Source organism: Musca autumnalis, unplaced genomic scaffold (genome assembly GCF_047663935.1).
Source record: "Musca autumnalis isolate F117 unplaced genomic scaffold, ASM4766393v1 scaffold_4, whole genome shotgun sequence".
NCBI classification, from domain to species: Eukaryota; Metazoa; Arthropoda; class Insecta; order Diptera; family Muscidae; genus Musca; species Musca autumnalis.
In genome coordinates, this window is record NW_027411977.1 from 7,760,364 (window position 1) to 7,764,949 (window position 4,586).

Genomic DNA, 4,586 nt, shown 5'->3' on the forward strand with positions numbered 1-4,586 from the left:
ACGTCAATATCCACCTATTTCAAATAGATTCTTCAAGAACAGCGGATGTGCCTCCAAATTCTATTTTTGGGAAAACACACATATTGCTCGCGTATAAATATCTGTAGTTCATTGTCATGTCCATTGCAAAACTAAGTCTTAATCTGATAACAACATTTCGAATTAAAGTCGGAAGTAGTGGAAGTGCGACAGCAAACATACATGAAATTTAAACTTTTTCCGTAGATGACTTTCTTCTTCAATATTACAGATTTTATTTAAAATTGATTTGTGACTTTATCAGGGACTTAATTACAATTCATGGTTGACAAAAAAGATTCCATGTTTCCAAGGGAAACAGAACATACTATGTATGCTATAAAATATCATATGATTGTGTGTATGTACATACATATGTATGTTCAAGGTCTCTTCATTGCCAAATTTTTAATTGCCTCCTTAAATGTGATGCAATATCATAAATTGGCAGCATGTCGTTCTCTGTCTCTCTTTATGTCTGTCAATTAATTTGTGTACAAAAATACATACGAATAAAATTAATAAATGACGCCATCTGATGACCGACCGACCGGTGGTTACAAATATCTGAAAATACACCTCACGTTTGTTGTCTGCCATAAGAACTACAACAACAAGAACCGAATATAAAAAATAATGTGAAAAGTCACATGAATGCAGGAAAAACCGAAAAGAAAATAAAAATCAAAAAGATGCATATCGAGAGAGATAGAGAGAAGGAAAAAACTCGAAAGAATTTTAAGTATTTCATATTGTCAAACTATAGACGGGCCGCTCGCTGTCTATAAATTGAAAAGCGTTGATGTTCATTGTCAATTTTTAACGTGATGATTAAGGTGTGACCGACTGACTGGCTTGGTCCAAAGATGAAAATTAAAACAATGACATTTTGCTCATAACGGTTTCGTTGTTGAAGATGACGATGATTTGTTACTATTTTGGAATGAGAAAATAATTCATTTGTTTAGACAAAATCTATTTGTGATTAATGTTGCTGCTATTGTCATTATTATTTTTATTTGTGTTTTCTATTATTTTATTTATTTTAATAAATAAAGAAAGTGAAATTGGTTTATAATTAAGATGAATTGACTATTAAGCGAACCATTTGGAAATGTTTTACAATCAATAATACTCAATTAAATTGATATAAAAATATATGTATGAATATAGAAACTTTATTTATATCAAATAATTGAAAGCGCCACATTCCCATTTCAAGCAGCATACATACATACCTAAGAACATATTCCAGTTATTCCAATGACATTCGTTAGACAAATAGAGGTATACACTAGGGTTATGATTTTCAACATATTTTCTCAAAAATGATTTCCTGTAGCACAGATGAATGAACTTTTAATTGATGTCTTATTAGGACGAAGGTAATTTATTTGTGAGAGTTTTATTTAATTGAATTAATTGAGCTATCATGATCTAAGGAGTCATCAGGCATATTTAGATTTGGTGCTAGACAAAGGCTGAGTTTGAAAACTTGTATATATACTAAACTTATTGCAAATTTGCAGTTGTGAAGTATTTTTGAAGCCCTTTTACTATCAAGTCAGCCTACAAGGTGCTCTTACACCTTCCATTTATAGTTGCTTACACATGGGAAGTTTTTGCGGATTTTGAAACCACAATGTTCATAGAAGAGAAAAGTCAACAAAACAAAACAAAAAAAAAAAAAATCGCCGGAGCGATTTTCACAATTTTGCTTGGAAACCGCAAGTCCTATCGTAATGGGACTAAAAAAAATGTTGTAGCTATGAAAATTCTCTACAAGATTTACCCTTATGATAATTTCATAGGTTTTATCGCTATTGAGATATAGAAGTTCAAATTGGGACAATGCATTAACTGTATCGCTACCTTATAAAACAAGTTCATACATCGTGCGCCTTAACTAACTTTAAGTGAAAACCGCTTACACCTGGGAAGTTTTTACAGATTTTGAAACAGCAATGGTCATAGGTGAGAAAAGCCCAAAAACAAGAAAAAATCGCAGGAGGGATTTTTAAATAAATCGCGGTCAAAATTCACATTTTTATGTTTATTTTAGGTTTTCGCGATTTTGCTTGGAAACCGCAAGTCCTATCGAAATGGGTCTAAAGAAAATGTTGTAGCTGTGAAAATACTCTAGATGATTCACTTTTATGATTTGTTAATAGGTTTTACCATTTTTGAGATATATAGATGTTCAAGTCACATTTTTAGCTTTTTGTTAGCTTTTCATGATTTGCTTGAAAACGGTAAGTCTTATCGAAATGGGGCTAGAGAGAATCTTTTAGCTGTGAAAAATTTCTACAAGATTGGTTTTCGTAATTTTTTCCTAGGTTGTACCATTTTCGAGATATATAAGTTTATGTTGGGAAATTGCAGTCATGACATTGTTTTAAAAGGAGGCGATACAGTCAATGCATTGACCCAATTTGAACTTCTATATCTCAATAACGGTAAAACCTACGAAATTATCATAAAGGTCAATCATGTAGAGAATTTTCATAGCTACAACATTTTCATTAGTCGCATTTCGATGGGACTTGCAGGTTTTTAAGCCAAATCGTGAAAACCTAAAAACCCTCTAAAAATGTCAAATTGAATCGCGATTCAATTCCGATCGTCACGAAATTTTGTATGGAGGTCGGTTTCAGACCAGCATATTTAGCGGGTGAAATGGACCAAAAACATAATATTTATCAAATTTTTTAGCGGCTCTGTAGGTCGCAATAATAGTCCGATCAACGCGAAATTAAGAAACCTAAATAAAATGTCAAATCCGCAAGATAACTCTCAAGGAGATTTTCTGATTGGTCCAAACTTTGCACATCGTATTATTTCATCCAGTCAGGTATCAGGTTGGAATATGGACTATATCGGTCCCGTCCTTCGAGTACCTCGCACACAAAATTTGGGAGAAGTGCAGTTTGAGGACTCGTATCGGATCTATTTGAATTTTTTTGAAGAAGGTTCTTTTCACGGTCCCTACTGCAACGGTTTTTTGGGGTCTGTCCATACTTCCTGAGATAAGGGTCCAACAGTTCCAAACCGGCATGGGTTCCAACTAAAATAACAAATCCGAAAAATAATTCTCAAACTTTTTCAAAACTCAGAAGTTAGCTTACTAAAATTGATATGGTAATGTGGGGCTAATTACGATACCTACAGATTCCACTTATTTTGAAGCAAACTCGTGATACAAAATCAATATATTTTTATACGGCATAATTATTGTGTTTGTTTCTTTTTTTGTTCAGAGGCTGAGTGTATATCACGTTAGCGCAGCTGAATTATACTATCTTCTTTGGTGTGTATTTGAATATGAATATTTTTGGGATTTATAAATTTGTTTGCATGCAAATTACACTGTGAGACAAAATGGAACTCAAAGTCTGGGGGGTGGAAAATTTCTTTTGGAGGTGAAAGCCCTTGATTAGTATACTAAGAATACAAAAGGAAATTTTCGCCATAGGTCAAGTTTCTGAGATATCGCGCGATGAAGTTTTTGATTTTTTCCTTATAATTCTTGTGAAAATAGCTCCATATCTCTGTTTGTCGTTGTTTGAGGTGACATGTCTTCTGTCAAATCGATTGGCGAATCTTTTTGTAGAACATTTAATTCTTCTAACTCAATGCCTTTCAAGTCCTTTTCGTCCTTTATTTCTTGAACCGTAGTGAAAGTACCACAAGATGAGATATTTCAGCATCCAAATATTCTACAAAAATGTTGCTCAGAAGATTTTAGGTACGGTTTTCTTCGACAACTAATCGATTTTGCCCCGTTTTCATTGTAATTTTTGGCATTTATTCGGACTTGGTTCAGAATTAAACTATGTTTTGTTTTTCTGTTTATTCGTTATTGGTTGTGTATAGGTATGTAGACATAACAACCCAATAGAAAATGGAATCGTTGATGACATTTTCGTCGACGAATCATTGACGAAATGTTATAAATTGTCATGCACGACAAGGTGCATGACCATGTCTTGCAATGTGTCGTGGCAACAAACCCAAAAAATTTCAAAATAGCGTGCTATGAAATGACCCAATAGAAAATGTCTTTAAGACAACATCGATGAATCGTGCACGACATTTCCAATTCGTTCACGACTCTTTGCAGACAGCCCTTTGGAATCGTTGACGACTTTTTCACACAAGTGTCCCAGTATTCATGCACGACAACATGGGCGACAAGGTAAGCGAAGCTGTCGTCGATGACGACTTGGAAGACAAAAAACCCGTTATTTCGTTGACGACTGCTTTGCAGACATTGTCTTGCTATTTGTCATTAACGACCCTACTAAAGACAAGTTCATTTTGTTGCCTTGTGTAATTTTTTTATTAAATTATAAAATACATTATGTCTACAAATTTTATCTTAAATTAATTATACTTAATTACCGGATGTTCTGCATGTCACCACTTTCTTCCAGCTTTACCAAGCCTTATTTCTTTCCCCAGCGATCTACTTCACCTTGTGGATTCTGCAAAAAAGAGATTATAAATGACTGTTGAAAATAACCACTAATATATTCGAAAATCTTACCATATACCATGTGCTTCATATC